The sequence below is a fragment of the Zootermopsis nevadensis genome, unplaced genomic scaffold (assembly GCF_977971745.1).
Source record: "Zootermopsis nevadensis isolate Lab colony 2312 unplaced genomic scaffold, Znev_1.0 Znev_ptg000022l, whole genome shotgun sequence".
NCBI classification, from domain to species: domain Eukaryota; kingdom Metazoa; phylum Arthropoda; class Insecta; order Blattodea; family Termopsidae; genus Zootermopsis; species Zootermopsis nevadensis.
Genome location: NW_028259154.1, coordinates 19368982 through 19391592, shown reverse-complemented (window position 1 = coordinate 19391592; position 22611 = coordinate 19368982). Strand labels below are relative to the sequence as shown.

The 22611-nt window shown below is 38.9% G+C and overlaps 1 protein-coding gene across 5 annotated transcripts in view; it reads right to left on the bottom strand.

The window, feature by feature from the left end:
- Positions 1-22611, bottom strand: part of LOC110834283 (protein O-mannosyl-transferase TMTC1-like) — a 191684-nt gene that overhangs the window by 161345 nt on the left and 7728 nt on the right. For 4 of the 5 annotated variants that reach the window (XM_087354164.1, XM_087354161.1, XM_087354162.1 and 1 more), the window contains exon 1: positions 1551-1698. The exons of the other annotated variant lie outside the window; for it this stretch is intronic. The gene's annotated coding sequence lies outside the window, so the exon portion shown is untranslated. Of the gene's footprint in view, positions 1-1550; positions 1699-22611 lie in introns of those variants that run through there. 5 annotated transcript variants of the gene reach the window in all.

Sequence of the window (22611 nt, the reverse complement as noted above, 5' to 3'; positions counted from 1 at the left end):
TCTGTATCATTAAATACTTTAGAAAAATTATTCCTAACCCCAAAATCTTCACCGATATTCGAACCCAGGGCAGTTTTCGGGTGTGTAATTTTAGTTCCAGCAATATCCTCTCATAAACAAACAAATTCCGCCTTGGCGACGTTCTTCTCTTGTGCTTAGTTTTGGAGCTACATAAAACTTCCTTGCCAGGACTCGAACCCAGGACAGAACTCGTTGTTGTGGTGCCTGTTTCTTTAACTCTTCTTCAAATCAAACAACTTTGGTCTTTGCGCCGTTCTTCTGTCGTGCATAGTAACCGAGTCACAGCTAAAATCTTCACTGGGAATCGAACCTAGGAAAATTGTTCGGAATTCTGGTGTGTGTTTCTATAATCTTCTCTTCGAAACAAATAACTTTGGTCTTAACGTTATTCCTCTATCGTGTTTAGTTTCCGAGCTAAAGGAATAAACATCAGCGGAAATCAACTCAAGACAACTTTTCCGGAGTTTTTATGTCTCCGTGATCTCTTTCTAGTATAAAAAAATAAGAATGTAAATTTTGGTGCAAATCGGTATATTCCTTCCCGAGCTATAAGCAAACAAACACATAAACACAAAATTTTAAGATATATGCGAGGTTGTTTGGCGAGCTTCGGGCTTAAAAGAGTTAATGACCACGTGTTTAAAAAGGGTAATAAAACTCAGTAAAGATTAATGAGCCAAAGAAAACAAATAAAACATGAGTGCACCCATACATTAAGAGAATGAATGATAAAATGATGATGTGTCATGTCTCCAGGTATGTGTAGTCCTTGACCATACTTTGACGGCTACATGAACCATAACTCATTTTTGATGTATTTTCATAGTTACTGCCGATTATTCGACTTCATTGTAACGACCCTTTTATAATAAACTGAAGATAATTTAGCTGTTCATGAATTACGGTGTTGATACTGAAACTGAATATTCATCACGGTGATGAAAATACCTGTGATTGTACCATACACAAAGCAGCAGAGTTGGAGTTCACAATTCAGTAACCTGTTTCTCCAAGGTATGGACTAGTTTCATCTGGCTCAAAATGAACAGCAGTGACAGGCTTTTTTGGATACGGTAATGAACACCATGGTTCCACAAAAGGTGCGGAATTTGACTAATGATCTGTGCACTCCAGTAACACAATCTTCCTTGCTTATAACGAAAAGCTCACAGAGCGAAAATTATAATTAATGGACGAATGGTGGAACAAATCATTACATGTAATCATTAGGGCTGCAATACGTTATAATTCATCCAATGATGTCGAAATTAAATTCTACAAATGCGTACACATCACCCTTCCCTTCATTCGAACCTACATAACCTGCGTGGCTGACGTGGCATCCCTAAATTAACCAATCACCAGCTACACATTTATCACAGTCCACAACAAATTCATTTGTTACTTTCGCTGAAGTCGTAACCTGTGATTAAATGTTAAAACTTTCGAGAATTTTATTCTCAAATAAACATGCGAATGAAACAATTCAACTGTAATACAAGTCAGAAACTATGATGTTAAACAATTACCTTAGTTTAAGTACTGATGGGTGTGCGTAGCTCCAATGTCAGCATTCACGTTGCTAGAACAGAGCAGTACCTCTACACACCCGTCATTGAAGCACACGAAAGCAATCACGTGAAGCACATCAGCTGATGACGCAATGCCATCAAACCTGGCAGGTGCTCCGTGTAGCATAGCCTCAGTCTAATGCCTCAACCGCGTCAGAGCAAGAATCAGTTGTCAAGATATTTGTTACGCTTCACGCCATGAATTAAGTTAATTATTCAACCTTCGTAGCCAATATTCAGTAATCACAACATAGACATAGGACAATTTTCGAAAATTTTAACGTCAAATATTTTTATACGTGTTTTAAAAATATGAAATCTTTTTTTTTTCAACGGTCTCACATTATAAGAGAACTGTTATCAAACATCTTTACTTTTATTGAAATAAAAGGACGTCTTATGATATAGTAAATCTCCCCTAAATAATTCTTGAGCAAACTGATTTGTAATCTGTGTTGTACTTAACCAAATGACGTATTTTAAATAAACTCGGTAAAACATTATGTCACCAAAAACAGCTCCAAGTACAACATTAACGATGGCTTTGCTCGCTTTGACAAATCAGCTGGTTAAGAAATTTCTTTGATTTAATGAGATCCATACATTGATTACCTTACTCAAAATATCCTACAATCTGACTTTTATCCTTAGCCAAAATAATCCACCCTATAGATTAATATCCTATTTATCTAACACAAGTATCATGTAACAGTAATATTATCCTATTACATACGCCTAGAAGTCTAATGTGGCTTCTTTTCCGGAGGATTACCGATCAAAATATTGTACACATTTTACTTTTCCCCCATGCGTGCTACATGCCCAAAAGATATATTTATTTTTCTTGACGTCGTCGAATAACGATTGTCAGGGCATAGTCCATGGAGGTTTCCAAGTGATATATGACTCTACTGTCTATGAAAATAAAGTTTTAAGATTAATTCTCAACATAATAATAAAGTCATATCGACGGAAAAAATGTTACGAGTTTTGCACCCACACAGATACATAATATTACATTGTATGCAAGCACTCTTAAAAACAAAACTTAATTTCAAAGCCCTAACAGACCGTAAAAGACATAACAGCATTTGTAACAAATTACAATGCGGTTATTTGAAGAAAGTTACCTCACTTTATAAACTACTTTAATTGTCTTGTATAATTGTCGAACTAAACTTTCAGTTCTCATTTCCTTCCATGAAATAAATGGAGTCAGAAATGTTAAACGTGTAACCATAATTAAATCAGTCTTTTGCTTTTATCCAAAGTAAAATTAACCTTTAATTTTATCCCTTGCCATTAGCTGTGTATTTCAATGGAATCAAAAACTTTTTCTTCATCCAACCTCTCCTGCCTTTCTCTTTTCCGACATAAACTTTTCTATAATACAACGCAACATTCATTAGTAAAACTGTAATCAAAGAAAATGTTAACTACAAACTAACTAGTTAAAACGTGTAATAAACAAGCATAACGAGATTGAAATTCGAATTTTAGGCTTTGTGACGGAGGTAGGACTCGGTTTAATACGGCTTTATTCCTAAAAAAAGAAAGCGTACACGCAAAGTGGAAGACGTATTACAAATGGGATTGGTTGTACGGAAATGCAAAGTACAAGCCGATAATGGTGATGTTAGAGTGAAGATAACAGGGTCGATTGTGGAACAATTTTCTCTCTTTTCCTTTCTTTTAATTTCACCCTCCATTTGATACGTTCATTACTTTGCGCAAAGCTGGGTGTTGAAGATAAAACAGCGTTGTTTTCTGGCAATCGCTCGATCTAGCTACGTGCATTTTAAAGTTTCGGCCCATTTGCTTCATGCAAGGCCACACTGGTGTTTCTCGTCACAGTGATCGGACCTTCAGCACAGAATTACACACTGGACTTCCGAATCGATTATTTCCAAATGTGTTTTGGTTCGTGTCTTCGGTTACTTAATGGTCATGGAGAAAATGTTGAACTGGCCTGGTCAGTCTTCAGAATGCGTGTAGAAGAGACGTCCACCAGACATGTTGAATAAGCGTCAGCAAATAGCTGACAGTGATCATCCGGTTTGGAACCTCCACATGGATAACAGCCCCCCGTAAAAGCGTAGTGAGTTACGAATTATCAACAAGGAACTAATCCTGGACACATCTGACTGGAGCCAAGCAAAACACATAAACATGCGCGAAATTTGAACTATGAGTCCACTTCACTGGAATGAGCTGAAATAATTTACATTATAAATTGCAGTTCAACGTATCTTTACAAACACTGTTGCTGTTGTTGTTGGTAACTTACGACTGCGTATCATGCAGTGACGAAATGGGAGTAAGGAGATACATCTCCGGCAGTAGATGGAAATGAGTAGTCAGTTTCACGCTCTGGGCGAATCAAACACGACAAAATTGTCCCTGATTTCCGTTGGATAGGATGTTCATATGATGACATTATTGACATTGTAGACATTACAGTCTCGGAGTGACTGTCACTTCTGGTAATCGAACAGAGGCCCTTAAACCCCAAACCACTTGACGATATTAAAACCATGAAGCACTCACACGCGAGAAGAAACAATCTCGCAGCTTGTCAATAAATTCCAACCGAAATGCAGAGGATCAAACCCATCACCGCTTAAGGACTTCCAAATAACCTTCCAAGACTTCTCCAGGATTTCTCCAGCAATACACCATGACAAAATATTACGTTTAACGTTTCAGGATTTCTCCGACACTACACTAGGGCTCTTCCAGGATTTCTCCACGAATTTTTCTGGAATTCTACCAGGATTCTCCAGCACTTCTCCAGGACATCCCTACGACCACACGACGAACACGACAGAAAAACTCCAGGAAAAAACAAACCAATATAAAACATTTTAACCCACCCTTATCTTACCACACTTAACTAAACCGAACCTAACCTAACTTAACCTAACCTAACCTAAATTAAGCTAATACAACCTAACCAAAGTAACTTATACCAATCAACCTTAAACGAATTTAAAATAGCCGACCCGCATCGGATCAAACCCACCACCGCTTAAGGATTTCCAAATAACCTTCCAGGACTTCTCCAGGATTTCTACTGGAATTCTCCAGGATTTCTCCAGCAATATTCCATGACAAAAAAATTCCGAATTACGTCTCCAGGACTTGTCCAAAATTCCTCTAGGACTTTTCCAGGATTTATCCAGAAATCTCCCTATAATTCTCCACCATTCTCCAGCACTTCTCCAGGACATTCCCACGACCACCCGATGAACACGATTCATGTTCTCCAGGACAACACAACAAATCCTAATCCTAAGTAACTTATACCAATCAAACTTAAATGAATTCAAAATAGCCGACCCGCATAGCATCAAACCCACCACCGCTTAAGAATTTCCAAATAACCTTCCAGGATTTCTCCTGGAATTCTCCAGGATTTCTCCAGCAATGCTCCATGACAAAATATTTCCGAATTACGTCTCCAGGACTTGTCCAACACTACACCAGGACTTTTCCAGGATTTCTCCAGAAGTGATCCTGGAATTCTCCAGCACTTCTCCAGGACATTCTCACGACCACCCATTGAACACGATTCATGTTTTCCAGGACAACACAACCCATCGTAAAACAACATTATATAACCTACCCTTAACTAAACCGAACCTAACCTAACCTAACCCAACCTAACCTAACCTAACTCAACCTAACACAAAACGCAAATTAACCAAAGCACCTTATACCAATCAAACTTAAATGAATTCAAAATAGCCGACCCGCATAGCATCAAACCCACCACCGCTTAAGAATATACAAATAACCTTCCAGGACGTCTCCAGGATAACTCCAGGAATTCTCCAGCAATACTCCATGACAAAAATTTCCGAATTACGTATCCAGGACTTCCCCAACACTTCTCTAGGACTTTTCCAGGATTTCAAAAAAAAAATCCTGGAATTCTCCATGATTCTCCAGCACTTCTCTAGGACATTCCCACGACCACCCGATGAACTCGATTCAAATTCTCCAGGACAACACAACAAATCCTAAAACAACATTATATAACCTAGCCTTACCTAAACCGAACCGAACCTAACCTAACCTAAGCTAACCCAACCTAACACAAAACTCAATCTATCCAAAGTAACTTATACCAATCAAACTTAAATGAATTCAAAATAGCCGACCCGCATAGGATCAAACCCACCACCGCTTAAGGATTTCCAAATAACCTTCCAGGACTTCTCCAGGATTTCTCTAGTACTTCTCCCCCCCCCCCCCCCGGGTTAAACATAGTCCCCCACTGCTCTTCCTTACGTTTCTTTGACAACATTATTTAACAAGTTCATGCACACGCGGAAACAAGAACTGACGTAAAATCATTGAAATAATATTTCTTAAATCACAATTAGTCATAACTAATTCCCTGCAGTTTATTCTGTTGGCATGAATCCACATGTGGAGAAGAACGAAGGACGAACAAACGAGCTTGTATCACGATGGATTTCTCTAATTTTATTCGCCTTCGTAATCTACGCGCAGAGAATGCAGCGCCTCTTGCAAGAAAGTGTATATCGACAGTCTCCCTTCTGCATATTCACGCTTCATTTCCGTTTTTGTGATGCCCTGCCTGCCTCTGGGATCCGAATTCACCGACTATTGTAGCAGGTGACACGATTCCCACACGATGTAACCGGAAGACCACTGCACACGATTAGAAATTAACAAGCCCGTACGATCAAGACGTTCCTTTAAATTTTGCCGGAAAGTACACTTGTTTCATTTATTATGTATCTTACTGATCTATCTTCGAACGTGGGATATGCTGCGTAATGTTAAAACGTGTATATCGAAGGCTTTTTTTTTAATTCAGTGTCACAAATAGGGGTAGTTTTCAGCGGTAAACCTACTGGCTGCCGCATTTATTTCATTTAAAAGTGAAAATTAATCATAGAGAAAGGGATTTAAACACAAAATTACTTACACAATTAATTATTGAATTTAATTTTGATTTACTATATAGGTGCTAAACAAAATTTTGTCTGAAGAATACTTAGCGGAACGGGCTTATATTAAGGAGGTCAGAGATTTATTGCTATTCGTTGGAGAGTCTGTAGAAGTAGGGCCATAAACATATACGTAATTACTCTAATTCCCAGCCAACAACTGTCAACGTTTGAAGGTGAAGTGCCGTTTCACATCACCAGAACGAATGCAACTCCGTACAAGACCAGAAGCCACGAGTGACATTTAGTCTCTCATTCTTGATTATCTTCCGGCGAAGGCGCACATATGAAAACGATGCTTGCAAACAGGTGCACCTACAGGCAACATAAGTGTACCCGGAAGAGAAAAGTTCTGCCACAGCAGTAACTCATACCTCACAAGTATACTAATCGCGTTTAGAGGCTCCGCGGTGTAGCATATGGAATCTTTTCACCGCATCATCACACTTCAGGCCATGGTACAATCTCTCAGCGGTTTACACAGAATTGAAGGAGGGTGTGTGGTAGTTTTGCCCATTCTACAAGAAGCTCCATCCTTTTCCAGTCAAAACAAACGACTTATAGAGACACTCACCCCACCCACTCACCACCAGCCACCACCGTTGCGTCATAACAGTGGATTAACACACCAGTGCACATTGCTTTGGAAATTTCGCTTCCATTGTACATCTCCTAGATTCCACTATTATTCACAGGAGTTCCCTTCTTGCAGAATGATTAGTTATTATAGGATTCAAATAGCAAAAATTGCTGAAGCTGCACTGATATAACTTCCTTTCAGTAATGAAGTAAAAGTAGGTTTAAATTTAAAGTTGTCTCTGGCTCTTGTTAAGCACTATATCACAACGACATGGAAGTGAGTGGTTAATTTCACATCCAAGAGCTGGTGTTGACGTGGTGTCGAAGAGAAATGCCATCTGCCCTTGCCTGGAATCGAACCCGGGTCATACAGCCTGTAACTTACGCCTATGAGAAAACTGTCAGGCTGCTTTAGTCTAGTACTCTGGAAAATATGCGTTTATTTATATGAATGAATTTGTTGTACGCTTCTTAGCGTCATATCAAACGTCGCTGTTAACACACGCATTTCGATTTGTGGTCTTCAGTTCGACTCTCAATCCAGAGAAAGGATAAATGGGGTATAAATGTATGAAATAAATTATATTCAACTGACGGGCTTTTGTGGACAAAAACATTAATCTCCCGATTTCATAAAAGCGAGGAAATTTCTTGAACACTATAGTTATCATACTTTTAATGAACATCCAGTACCATGGAGTCAATCGACTACTTAGTGAGCAAAACACATTTCATTCTACTGAACCGTCAAAGAAAAGCAGTTTTTCAGGCTTAAGACGGGGATATTCTGTCATTTCGCAGTTTGTTCTCTACTTAATTTCGAGCCATCTCCCACTGCAGCTGAAAATTCCTCCACTCCACTCAGTACAAATGTCGTGTTTCCGATTTTTTCGGTTATGAAAGTACTAAGTTCAGAGTCTCAAGTTGTCTAATGACTCTCCATTGAAAAAGTGCGGGAAGTGGAAAGAAGGTTGGCATTCTGAAAAGATGATGTTGAAAAATAACGTTTTTATTACGATGACTTTCATATGCTGAAAGGAAAAGAAGTCCTAATGATTTGTCTTCTTCCTGTGCGTGTCTGTATGTCTGTCCTGCCCTGTTAACTCCTGAATCCCAAAGAGAGTTCCGTAATACACTTACGAAAGATGTTCAGCCGGCGAAATCCCAGAGCCACAATTTTAAAATCTTTCATCTCAGTTGTTCCTAGTGGTAAGTATACGTACCAAGTGTTCTAAAAATCAGTACCTTTGCCTGTTACCCGTAGGGTGTACTTAGGTTTTTCGTAAGGAACTCAAGAAACACATATCTTCAGTTGCCTGAAGACGAAGGTAGTTCTCGGAACCCTGGTGTTTTCGCCTTTCAGCCCCTTGACATATCTGGTAGCCCGAGAAAAAATCATTATAAATCTCCTTCGTTAACCAATTTCTGCAATGGTGTTTACAAATCTTGCTATTTTACACCTTCATACATTATTGCCTTAAGATAATAATAATAATCCGTGGCGTAAGAGCCCTCTGAGAGCCAAAGCCGACTAGCTGGCTGCTGGCCTCACGTTCACATGCCTAAACAGAGGTGAACGATCATCCAACCAGATATAGAGTGACGTGTGGTCAGCACGACGAACCCCCAGCCATTGCTAGTTTTCATGACCGGATTACACTACCCATTCTAGCTCCCCAATTTCCTCACGATGCTGGGTTGGAACCGGTCCCATACACCAGTCGAAAATCTCATGAGAAATTTCTTTCCCCGAGACTCGAACCAGCGCGCATTCCGTATCACCGGCGTTCCGAGAACTATCTTCGTCCCATCCACGCCTAAGTGTTTCTCATTTTTGGTATCCAACCAGAAATTTGCATGGATTTCCCACAGGTGTGCTACATTCATCGCCCATCATATGCCTGTGGATCCCAAGGGAATCCTCGAGCAGGTATACCGGTTACTCAAAATTAATTGATTGTGATCAGTGACAAATGTAGGATTTCGTAGGGCAGACATCATATGGCAGAGTAACTAGAAACTGCTTTAAGACATTGTTAGAAGTCTTAGGATACTTGGTAATTAGAGAAAGTATTTCAATTCCAGGTCGTATATTCATTACATTCGGTTCTTAGCATGTGTCTGAGGGATCGAAAAATCTAACAAGAACTGAGTGGTCGGCCCAGCTTATAACATGTACTAATTCTCAAAGTTTCAATGTTCGAAATCTCAGTATACAAACAAAAGTACCAGGGAAATTAACTTTCCAAAACCTAGCAATAATTCTCCTGTGCTCATTTCAAAGTTGTAAACCGCACGGAGTACTTTATTTATTACCCATCTCTAAATGTAGGACCCATAAGCCAACTGTCCCATACATTAACTAAATTATTAAAGGTGATAACCCTGTAATCTCTTTCCTCGTTTGTTCAACTTCTGTTGATATACTGGCCCCAATACGTCAAACAAGTGTATACAGGAGTGTCCGCCATTACTGCAGCTTGTTGCTACAACTTTACAACTGAGGATCAATTTATAATCTTCCTAGAGGTTAAAACTTCATCTTCGTATTCGGGAGGTCCCGAGAAAATACTGGACCGGAGTCTGGCTATCCCAAGATTCGAGATTCTCTAGGCAATGACGACGACGAAGATAGTATTCTGAGTAGTAACGCCCTGTGAACTTCTACATATTTTCAAACGTTTTGGAGAAACATAACGCGTCCATCTTCAGGACTGGAGACCGAAGATGAAGTTAGTCCTCCGAAACGTCGGTATCTATCTAAGAGTCTACACTGCAACACATCTCAGGAGACCAACCTTAATTAGAAAAGGCCACAAACTTCAACTAAATTTCATATATCTAAAATACCAAGAGCAACGTGAGTGATTAACAACTTAACAAACTTAAATTGATCTTACTATCACCTAGTAACTTCAGTGTTGTACGTGTGTGTGTGAATAAATAGTAGCGATTTCTTCTAAATCAATCAAGTATTAATCATTAGCTGCTACGAACAGACCGTTTACACCACTTGTGATCCGGAGTCCATTTACTGGCTAGCTAGGTCCTAACAACCCATTTACCCTGTGATACCCAACCTCAATCACCTGCTCCCAAATTAAAACATTATCCGTGAAACAAACACCCACATCGCCCCGGGAGCAGAGGCAACTCAACGTCCACCCGGAGACGGCTACAGCTCCGCGGTGAAGAACCAATGGCACTCTGGGAAGCTACGCAGTGGACGGTTACACAAGATACTGCCATATTTTGAAATCTTTAAAAAACGATGTGAATTTTTAAGATGGCTGTCTTATGGGTTGTAACGCCGTGTAGTTGCCCTGATGATGGAGACAGCAAGTACCCCTGTAATTTTGATAATACCGTACCAGAATACAGGGCGCTACAACCCAGAAGATAGCCATCTTTATACATGCCGTCGTGAGAACTTTTGAATTTTATAGCCTCTGACAAAATAATACAGTCATGTATGCACTTCAGTCTTTGTTCCTACGTCTCATACAGTTGGCCTCTAGACCCACAGAAAATGTGTCGAGGTCTCACGCTCCTGTCACAGAATCGGTCAATGGGCGCTGTACTCTCCTTCCTACAGCATCAGCTGCGTTGCATAGCTTTAGTATTTCTGTGGCCATCACAGACAAATCGCATTCATGACAGCGGTTTCAATTCCTGCGATGTTAGCTGCAATTTGTGGTGATACCTGTCATTCCATCACCATAATATCATTGTCATGAAGACGGAATTTTCACAATGATCGTCATGACGTTACGCTTTGTGGCATTCTCCGTCGTAGTCAGCATACCAAGGCTGGGTCCCATATCGATCACAGTGAATGAGAAGCTTTTGTGGTCTTCCTTTGTAGCTCCTGGGAATTCTAAGAATTTTAGCTCAAACAAAGGAAGGCTGAGTCCGTCCCATTACGTTGTAATTCAAAAACTAAAACAGTGATATGCAACCCGGAGTTCGCGACATGCAAATTACTCGCGTACGAACTAATTTCAAGAACAGGAATTGTAAGGAAGGCGGAACAATTATAACGCGTTTACCAGGATTTCGCCTTTCACCCTTGTAAATGCCGTCAGTGACGTCACAGATTTCTGAAGGCAATGACCATTTCCTGGGCAGTGTGTCCGGTACCAGTACGGTCCTCAATAATTTCCCAGTTTTACACCCGTATAAAACACAACCAGCCGAATTTTAGTAAACCTGTGTTAAATTAACAGCGTCCGCATAAACTGAATGTCGCGGTCGGCACTCCTGTCTGATGTTTTTTTGAGACTCTCGTTATTCCTTGCAAGAAAATTTCTATACAATACCTTAAATGAGCCAACAACCACATCCTAGCGCAACCTTTCCGATTAATTATTCACTTACCGTCTTATTATTCGAGACTAAACAATTTAATCTATTCGAGGCTTCATTTAAAAGCCACAAATAAATCAAATTAAATTAATCCGGATAGTGAAAGAAGTATTTCCTGTTGTGTGAAAATACAAATGTGTCTCCTTTGTTACTCAACAAACCACACAGAGCTTGAACTGTTTTGCTTTGTCTGTATTCCGCACCATGTCTCGCTCCATGCGCAGTCTCTAAGTCTTTCCTTTGTTTCTTCGGCGGTAGATATCGGATTCTGCACAGAGTAATCTTTAGAGTTGATTAAGAGCCAAGACTTGCATCTTAACAACACTCAAATTTGGTTCGTTCATGTTCACAGTCGGAACGACGAATTCTTGGTAAATCTAGGAATCTGATTTACGTAGTTAGAAAGAAAGGACGAGACGAAGGTTGGCTGAAAGGGTGAAAGGATAACGCGTGCTAATGGTGGACTGTGCGGAGGTGTTTGCATGTGCCCCTGCTGCCAAATTCAAATTACGGCCCTAACTTCTTAATGCTTGTACAGATTTCATATTCATAAGAGCATTAAAGTTTATAAGCTGCTGGGACGAGGGATTTAGTCGGAGAAACAGAAACATAAGCGCGACTTCTTTAGCTGACTGGCTGCCTTTGTGACTGACTAACAGGTTGACTGAAAGACAGACAAACAAACTCACTCACTCACTCACATTGTTTGTTTTTTTCCAGAAATTAAGACTGGCATCCAATATCGTCTTAGGAAAAAGTCGTGTTACTTCGTATTCGGGATGTCCTAGGTTCAAATCTCTAGCCGGAGACCGACCATACTGACTGAGATTTTTCGTTTTCCTCATTCGCTCCAGACAAATCAATTCACGATCACTTCCTTCTGTATCCTTTCCAATTCCTTATTCACTGATCGTCTTACAATTCCACGCTACATTGCATGAACTACTAACAACGCCGACAAATAAACCCGAAATAAATCAAAATAACTAAGACTCTTCTAACAGTGTAGAAAGTGCCTTAATTTAGCTCCTTAACCGTATAATAATAGCATCATTGCTGACATGAAATTGTGGGCAGTCCTGTGCCATAGGACACAGCACAAGTTTGAGTACTTAGCAGCCAATCAAAATGTTATACAATCAAATTCAATTCGAAAGTAAATCTGTACAGCGGATACGCACAGGTGTTCAGCAAATATCAATCAGTTTCCCAGCTTGGAAAATATTGGAAACAGTGATTGATAAACTTGATACATGTCTGATTTATTGACAAAATAACAATGCGTGCAGATTCTAGTTGGCTTGTTCTGCTTTCTAAATTATTGATTGGCTTAATGATTGACCGACGGCCAATCAATAATTAAAATCTCCTGAATTTCAGGGAACAGAGTAACACGGCTCTAGTTTTGGCTGACTGACGGGGAACAGAACCTCATTTCTGCATTTCAAAAGTGGGTTACTGTGCGTGCGTGTACGAGTCAGCGGGTAGCTAAGTCTGTGATTAAATAGCTTGGTGGGTCAGAGGGTGATATTGTAAACGATAATGGGTGGGTTTGTTTTGAATGTAAGTGAATGAATGGATGGACGGGTGATTGATCCTATGAGGGTGGTTAGAATCGTACATGATCCCTGTACTACTCACAATGATGAAGTCGAAGTTTGTCTTTGCATTGCAACGCCATTTGTACTTACAGGTATTCATTTATATGGGAATTTTAACATTATTCTCCCATCTGAGCCTAGGTTTCCAAAGTTGTCTCTTCGATTCAGATATTCCGCCTAAAACTTTGTATGTATTTCAAGTACTTCCCATATGTGCTCTATATGTCCTGTGTCGATCATCATCCTTTATTCGATCACCGTTATAATATTTGGTGAAGAGTTTAAATGATTAAAATCCTCGTTACGTGATTTTCTTCAGCCGCTCGTTATTTCCTCCCTTTTAGAACCAAATATTCTTCTCAGCGCTTTGTAAAATATATTTCAATTCGAAACTTAAAATAAAATCGCTATGTTTCTTGAAATAAATATACCTATACTAAGATAATGGTTAGTTGGTGTTGGCTGGGAGGGGGTATAACTTTACAGGAGGGCAACAATTCAGACGCGTGAGGCTCCAACGGAATTATGAAGTTTGAAAGTCTTGCCACACATAACAAAACAGAGGAGTTCGGTGCACTAGGATTAAGAATCAGGGAGTACCTTGTTGGCAGAGAAGTGAAGTAAGCTGTAACAAGCTTGCAGTACGTGTAGAGAGAGACGTGTCTGCAGGCTTACGCTCAAGCTAAAGTGTCAAGACGCTAATAGGCTTGTGTGTTATGAAGACCATTATTCAAGTAAATCTTAGTGCAGCTCCTTGTATTCAGTGATACCGAAATAGGCTGTGTAAAAATATTCGTTTTCAAAATAAACCAAATAATTGGTGACAATTACTTTGAGGTCGAAACAGCAAACGTAGATCTACGCCTCTTTTTAAAATAACTGTCAATTTGTTAACCAAACTGTCCCCGAGACATATTATTGGGCTGTGTTTTCACACAGGAGCACAGTACTACAGCTGGAAACCCGAAGGGAAGGCATAACCTCAAAGACCTATGGACTGCATATAAAAGGATCACGGTAAGGAATAATCCTATTATTATTTTAGAAGTATTTTTAATGTTTTCTTCTTGGAGGTTAACCAATCAAAGATAATTATTGAATCACTTATTCCACAAATTAATACTTTATTTAACTAATTAGGTGACAAAAATAATAAAAATATAACACAAACCTTTAAAATAAATTTTGTAGATAAGATAATATTAAAATGTGTCATAAGAAAATATGGTGGAATCTTTGGAACTAGATTTGTGGTTCATGATAGGATCCAATAGCGAGCTCTTATTACACTTATACATTTCCATGTCTCTCTTGTAAAACCTATTTATGTTCTTAAATTTGTAATCTGCATACTGTATTTTAGTCGAAGGAAAGAAACATTGCAGAGAGCGAGAAGAATATATCCAGGTCATATTCGCAAACCTACAGCACACAAAAGTTCGGTAGAGGGATTCAGAATGCAATTCGGTTCAATCAATATCCCTTCGGCGTTCATATTCGAGTCCCACTGTAAATATTGAATATTTTCATTACGGGGAGCCCAGTCAGCGTAGGCTACGGAGATGACGTCACATTCCATTAGTTACTGCTGCCCTGCAATTCAATATGACGAAGTGTTTCTTGCGCCAACGAGTTTGTCATTATTAGAAGAAAGGAACTGGTCACGGAAGTGTTGTTCAGTTTTCAAGAGTTCATATGTTTCACGCAGCGTTCCTTTTACTAAACCCGACATTATTAGTAGGGTCGAGAAAGGGAGACCGCACACCATAAAACAGCGAGTGTCCGCTTTATAGAGCGTCTGTCGATTATAACACATACCACTTCTGCTGTACGAACATGTTTAAGTAGCACCTTAGTCGTGACTTTACCAAAGTCTGTCACAAATGTTAAATACTCGTATGCTTATAAAATAAACAAATAATGTCAACAGTAATATCTCAAAGGAATGGATTTCTTATCGAGAAGCTAATAGTCAGTCACTCGACTGGTTAAGAAATTCTCTCCTTTCGTTGAATACGAATGTCAATTACCGTCTAACTTGTCCACCCCGAGTCCCTGTACTGAGATGATACTCTGAATCAAGGCTGAGACTAGCCTAGACTAGGATGTCATGCACAGTAGGGTCGCCTGAAGACGGAAACAGAACTAAAATCCGAAACACTTAAACGATGAGCGAAGTCCAACGGATTAAGTGTACACATTGTGTCATACAGTCTAAAGAAAAATGTAATCTTTGCTAGCAGTCAAGAATTGAAAAATTAAGAGACATGAACTCCAGAATAATTACACCGTCTAAATTTCCTAATTTTTTGCAATCCAAGTTCTATCTAGATCTCCTATATACAAATATGAATGAAGTAATTATATTAATCCAATAAAATCTTATCGGGCGATCATTCGCCTCAAATGGTTACACGAATAAACCAACTTTTCTGGAACCATGTCTGTCGCCATCATCAGGATTCTGATCACATATCATTATATTAATGTTTACTGTTTCATTTCCTGCGTTTTCATTTACTTCTATATTAATTCAACCGTTTTAAACGCAATTATTTGTACCGTATTTATTTAATATATCTGCTAAATTTTTCTTCATATTTATTGCTACATAACAATGTAAATAAATGTCTGTTACAAATTGAGAGAGCAGAAGAGCGCCATAATGTATCTTTCAGCTGCAGCCAGCCTACAAACATGACAAAGTATCCACTTACCAAACACCACATTGCATAACCTTCATTTCAAATCAGTAAATCAAAACTTTCAAAAAGAAGCTTCGAGTTATATTTGTTTACTTCTCTACATCAGGCTACATAATTTATCTTGTCTGTACCCGTGTGTATTTGTAGTCACTTGTCACCGTTCTATAATCCTCTCCCATAACCACTCTTCTCATCACTCTTTTCGTTTCTGCTGTTTCCGTCTGATTCCTATATTATCTTCTCTTTTTATCATTTTTCCCCCTTAAACGTTTCAGTTTTATATAAGGACGAGGGGAGAAGGCTGTAATAAATTAAGACAACAGCACTTGTCCGGTTTTTGCCTTTTCTTACAAAAATAATATTTCATATGAACAATAGAAATGTTATATTCCAACCAGCTTCATGGTTATAGTGTCTCTTTCATTTCGGTAAATAAACTCCAGATCGCAGGTCAAAATTCATACCGGCTTCTTAGATACAGTTGATTCCGGTTAATTGGGCCATCATTTAATCGGGGCAGCCCTTTATTTGGGACAAATCTTAAAGAACAAACCTTTTTAACTCTTGGCGTGGAACTTCGCATAATCGTGGCAGCTACTTCATTAGGCCAAAGTGTTCTAGTCCCAATGCATCCCAATTAACCGGAATCCACTGTATTGATAACTCAATCCTTTAGTAACTGCCTCATATACGTCGATGTCTTCTTCTGGTTTGTGACGCAGTGTGGACTCCCAGGAAGATACCAATGTTTCTGTGGAACATGCTGCCTCCATGAAGTCCACACGGCGTCACCACGTATACGACCAGCATACATGAGATGCATGAGATACACCCCTGTTTATTGATTACAACAAACGGTTACATTTTACTATTTTTTAAAATAATTTTATTCTGAGTTATATCCTTTTTTACTTTTAAAATAAAACGTTTCTTTATCTGGAATTACTCACAAATATGTAATTTCACGTTGATTTCAATACGTCGTTTCACAGTAAATATTTACTACAAAATCGCATAATAAGTTTGAAAACGCATAGAAACCATGTAGGTCGATAACAAATAGAATAAAGATTCATTCCTAAGTCAGGAGTCGAAATGTTCAAACTTTTATGACTGAGAACTGTTTACATTTTTATATGGTCAACAAATGTGTTCTTAAGATCGCTTACGTTCCCTGGAGCCATTAGAACCCTCTAATGCAAGAAGGTTTCCAGAACTAAGACACTTTAACATTTACGACACAGATAAATCAGGGTATAAAGAACCGCTTGGAGTACGTATTACACTGTTGTGTGTATAAACATTTCTTTCTTGTTTGTTGAGAGGAATATTAGATACATAAGTTCCATTCTCTTTCCACTGCGTGGGGAGAAACTCGTAAGACACACGTTAAAGCTCTAATTTATGGTATCTTCCACAGCGTATTTATAACACTGGAAGTACCTTTTCAATGTCCAATATTTCAGATTGTTTTTCTCTCTTAATGGAACCATTAGCGGCGCTACATAAATGTTTTACGGCAGCGAGATTTCTTTCCGTGTTTCGACGCGATTGTCGTGTGTTTGTACTTCTTTTCGCTGGTTTTATACCCATCTGGCAGATGGCGATATACCTGTTGTCCATTAGCTGATGGATTTAAACAAGAGGGTGGAGATGGAAGGCAGAAAGACGTAAAGTAAAGTTTGTCCCACTATACGCCATGTAGGCGCTTGGGGTGAGTGGCGGTATAGCTCCTCTCCTCCTTGACCTCGGCACTAGATGGGGGTGAGTGGTCAGCATCACGCCCCGGCCGGCTTTACCCCCGGGAAAGGACCCCGGTACCCATTGTAGAGGAGGCTGGGTGGGCCCCAGAGCCGGTCTGGACGCAGAGGCTAGAGGAAAAATCCTCTGCCCCCGTCGGGGATCTAACCCCGGTCGTCCAGCCCGTAGCTAGTCACTATACTGACTGAGCTATCCCGGCTCATGGCAGAAAGACGTAATAAAAGAAAACAGTGTCAAAAATTCCTAGAAAGTTCCATGTCGGAAATAAGGGAAATAAATAGCTTCCTCACACTTTGTCACAAAATGACGTCACTTTCAAATAAATGTTCGGAATCTGACGTAGCCCATTACTGCAGAGCAAATGGCTTCGTCGTTAGGGACTATCCTCTCTTTCCCCTGCACGAGACATTCACATAAGTTACACTTCCCTCGATAGTTATCGATTCTTTGAGCAACACACCTTTCAGAAGAGCAGTGCTATAAAACGAGATTGAAATAACGAAATTATTTTTCCTTCTGCTGATACTCTCCCTGCAATTTGCATCAGGCACGCCATGGATATAACACAAACTTCGTATGACTTTGACATTCAAGGACCGAACTTCATGTCGTAATGGATATCACTGCTACTCTGTATTCGAGAGATCCAAGCTTCGAATCTCACCCCGAAGACCGACTATCATCACTGATATTGCGGACTATATTCCTCCAAGCAAAACCAGGGATATTATGTACAAACAGACCGTTGTAATTCCTTCCCAATTAATCTTCAATTCGGATAATCGACCAACATACCTGGCAAGAGCGAAGTGGAAATTGGCCAAACTCATAATAGATTTGAAGCTATAAATAGTACCAGAACATGTGAAAATGTTTCAAAATTTAATAATCTGAATAATACTAAGAAATAAAAAATAGATGCATGGAAATAAAGAAAATGTCAATTTGTGTATATTCTATTCTTCCCAAAATTTGATTCACTTTCAGTGACATTCCAGGTTCTCGTGACGACAAATGCGAAAATGAGCGTCTTCTAGAATTCGTGTCTTGTAGTCTCGCAGGCCGATCGCCCCGATGATGGAGGCAGCAGGCACCTCTGAAACGCTGGTCACTTTCTACGAGACTACACGACACAAAATTTCAGAAGACAGTCAGCTCACCTTGTTTCCGTTTGTTGTTCCCAGATACTTACATTTTGAAATATTTTAAAATAACTTATTAGACCCACACGTAATTATATTACCACTTTTCTGCTTATTTCGTTTGTGCTTTGTCCATATACAGTGGATTCCGGTTAATTGGGTCACATCGGATCTAGAACACTCTGGCCCAATTAAGCGGTTGCCCCGATTACATGATAGTCCAATTAACCGGAGTCTACTGTGTATAGTTTTATACGCATTTAATTCTAGCTTAGTCATATTAATAAGGCATATCTTCTTCTGGGTCAACTGTGACTGTACTTTTATAGCTAATAGCTGCTCGGTCAATTAGTCATGATCCATCACGTCGTCATAGCTCATGCAGACGCTTCAAATCTGATTAAATGCACATTAATTTAACTTGCAAGACACGTATGTGATTTGTATATCTTACTTCCGAAAAAAAAATTCTTCTACCAACTGCTTACGGTAAATTTAAAAAATTGAGGTAATTTTTCTGCATATGACGAACGCTTTATACAATGACGCATTTTGAAAGAAAAAAAAAGTAACCGTCATTTAGCGTGTAAGGTGAACATTAAAGAAATCAGATTTCTAAAGGTTAATAAATCTGTGGCTAGCACGAAATAAACAATCAACGTAATGTTTTTATGAGTCTCCTTATATTCATTATAAACGCTTTTGAGAAATAGTGTGGCTCCTACTTGACATCTCATAGTCGTAAAACGGGAATAATCTTTGCAGTGAATTAATATTTTGAAGTTAATCTTGTTGTTTACTTCAAAAATTATAATAATAATTTACTACAGATTCTGCCATAATGTAAATGTATGTTTACTTTTTATACAACAAAAAAGAATTCTGTTTCCTACTTGCTTTTCAGTGTTGCTTCTTTTCCTTCTAGTTATAATGCAAATGAGAATCTGAATATAGGATTATATTTCACTTCCGAGTCCTCTTGTTATATTTATATTACTTGCAATGAAATATTTTTGTTAGAAGAAAGTAAACGCAACTGAATTCTTGTACAGCAAAACTCCCAACATTTTCTAGCCACCAGACATGTACTTTTAAGCACTGCTGTTCGATTCTTAGCTGGCTTAAGCAATTTGCATCCGAATTATCTAATCCAGGAGTGGGGAACCTTTTCATGTTGGAAGGCCGCACTAATTTAGCTGTAATCAAATAAGGCCGCATTCAAGTGACTTCAATTAGATATACTTAAAAATGTACATTATTTTGTAAAAATCTAACTACTATGTACTAAATAATTTCAAAAAATGAAAACTATTTGTTAATTTTAAAGTTGACTGATCTTTTAATGACTTTGTTGTGTCTGCTTTTTGTTGGAAAGCATTTGAATATTTGGTTGCTGCATGGAGGTCAGCAGTTTCAGTTGATCCTCTAAATGGGTATCCGTCATTTGTGACTTTAAGGGCGTCTTGAAAAATGTAGTAATAAATATAAAATCATTTGTTATGTAAAATTTGGATTCAGTCAAAAGGCCGCACTTAAGGACCTAGAAGGCCACATGTGGCCTTAAGGCCGCAGGTTCCCCACCCCTGATCTAATCGATACTCTCATTATCCCGCTCAACTGTGTAACTACACAAAAACAAATATATTTATATGGGTAACATAACAATCTAAATTTAACACACTAACATTTAACTTTAATCTGTTTTCATAAAAGACAGTGTTTTTCCTGACTAGATGAGCGACTATTAGTTTCACGAGGACTGTGCAACACAGAGTTGGTTAGGTGTTTGAACGCAAAAGTGGTTTAAATACAGGAAACAAGGCCAGCGTAATGTTACATAAACCTAATTCATAGTCAAGTTCGGAATAATGAAAGTTCCTGAAATGAGATACATCAATAAAACAGCTCCGTCGCTTGTAATGCTAACCCTTATGAGCTGGACTGTGTGTCCGCGGGGTTCTCGCTCAGTTACGCCAACGAACATCGGTTAACCACTCACTGCTTCACCACCTGCAATACGTGACTTCTGTTGCAATTCATGGAACATTAACAACCTGAATTCATAGATTCGGAGACTACTTCGTTACATGATTGGACCTAGCTTTGACATGCAAATCTGTTGAAAGTTGGAACTTTGCTACCAAATAATTTTTGTTAAAATATATTATCATCGGAAAGACAGCTGGCTACGTTAATTTAAAGACACATTCTCAATTTGATCTGTTATGCAGCATCAACTGAAATGATAACTGTCATAAATTGGAAAGTGAGATGAAGATGTGGCCGTGGTCTATTCTAAAATGTTATCCCAGCTTAGAGTGACCAAATATAACCACGAACTGAGTGTCCTAGAACTTAAATGAGAGAAGCAACACACATTAATCACTTAGTTATGACCATCGGTGATTACTTTTTTCGCGTAAAGTTTTCGAATATTGAATATACTTTTTACCATTTTCGTTCACAACAGTTTAATATCACTCGAAGATCAATCCCGTACGACACTTCAGTATCGCACCCACCTCACATTTTCGCACTTCGCCGTACTGTCATCATTGATAGTAGGAAATTGACAGCTTTAAAGACGGCATTGCGTTCCGTCCAAGTGCGTGAAACCTCACCAAGTTGTTGGAGAAGCATTTGTAAGTTATTTATCAAATGCTTAAAATAATAAAGATATAACCAGACTTCAGTGCCTCGTTTCCGAAGACCGAAGCTAAAAGTGTCCAGAAACACAGTATACTTTTGTGGGCAAGTGTAAAACTATTTCCTAGATTCCACTTTATGTTAAGGAAAGAGCACAGTTCCCCATAAGTTCTGCTATATTCTCATTTGATATGTTATAGGGGCCCCAAGTTAAGCAGTGTAAATGAGCCGAAAAGTTTTGTTCAGTTATTCAGTATGACTTAACGTGTTATACAGGGAAAATTTACTGGCTCATAAATTCTTATATGTTCGTACGATCTAGTAGGAAGTTCTGGCCATGACATAGCAATTTCCTTTTATCATTTAGAGACAAAGGATCTCCCTCACTATGCTGTCCGTTGCCTGTCATCAACTTAAAAAATCATTCATTCACCTTCTCCTCATACACTTTTTTTTTACTTGATTCTATCCTTTCATCGTGCGTGCGTGTGCATTGTCAAACCCACACGGACAGATGGCTTATATTACGGCTTAAAATTATAATGTAATTCCACTGCTGCCAACCTTATTTTAATCACAAAATTTTCAATTCATTTGATACGTTACATTTATATGCATTTTCAATCCCTACCACGCGTGCTACATGCCTCGCCCATCCCGTCCTAATTACTTCAGTCATGATAAAATTTCGTACAAAAAAGTACAATGAAACATTGGAAATGGCAAGACCGGAACAAAGTGAATTTTAGAGAAACATTTGCCATAACTTGAATTAAACAAACGAATCCATTAATAAGCAAATAAGAGGACGGAATAACTAATTAATTACCATTCAACATAACAATATCAGAAATTAAATCATCTCGTGAAAATTTAAAAATATTTTGATTCTATTACGTATAAAGTAATGTAGGCTGCAGAACACAAAGGCGTAACTTTTCTTTACATGCAGCAGTTCATCTTAATGACGGTTCAGATTCTGTGGCCAAGGCCTATTAAGCATCGTTGTAATTCTCTGTGCGTAGAATTGACAGCTTAAAGGCCGTAGCGAGGAAGTTAACTGGGCGGAAACTTGCGTTGTCTTCTTCCTCTTTTTCGTTTAAACTTTAAACCAAACGTGAATTTCTCTCGCTGGCTGTTCTCCCCCCCCCCCCCCCCCGGCCCAAAGCCACACCCTCACAAACGGTTGGCAGAAATTGTGTCATTCCTCCCTCGGATGAGAATAAAAAATGAAATTT